We start from the raw sequence: 563 nt of genomic DNA on the forward strand, positions 1-563 counted from the left end.
TGACAACCAGGCTTTCTATCAGAACTGAATAACAAATAACAAACTTTTTTTCAAATTTTAGGTAACAAATTTAATTCATTAAATTAAATTCAACATCATTATTTCTATATGTATTATGTCATTTGGTCAACAAGATAGTTCTACAGACAAAAAGATCCAAACATACAGTCCAAATTCAAGATAATTTATTAGAAACAAATTGTCTAACTCAGAAAAAGTCAAAGAACTTGAATAGATATTTCTCCAAAGAAGGTATACAAATAGTCAATAGCCACATGAGAAGATGCTCAACATCACTAGTCATCAGGGAAATTATAATAACACAATGAGATACCACTTAACATCCATTAGGATGACTACCATCAAAAACAAAAAATATACACACACCAGAAAATAACAAGTGTTGATGAGGATATGGAGAAAGTAGAACCATTGTGTATTGACAGTGAGAATGTAAAATGGTGCAGCCACTGTGGAAAACAATTTGTGGGTTCCTCAAAAAGTTAAACATAGAATTATCTCTGGAGGCTGGGTTCAATAAGAAAAAAAAGAACTACCATGTG

The sequence above is a fragment of the Colobus angolensis genome, unplaced genomic scaffold (genome assembly GCF_000951035.1).
Source record: "Colobus angolensis palliatus isolate OR3802 unplaced genomic scaffold, Cang.pa_1.0 Scaffold411, whole genome shotgun sequence".
Classification (NCBI taxonomy): Eukaryota; Metazoa; Chordata; class Mammalia; order Primates; family Cercopithecidae; genus Colobus; species Colobus angolensis.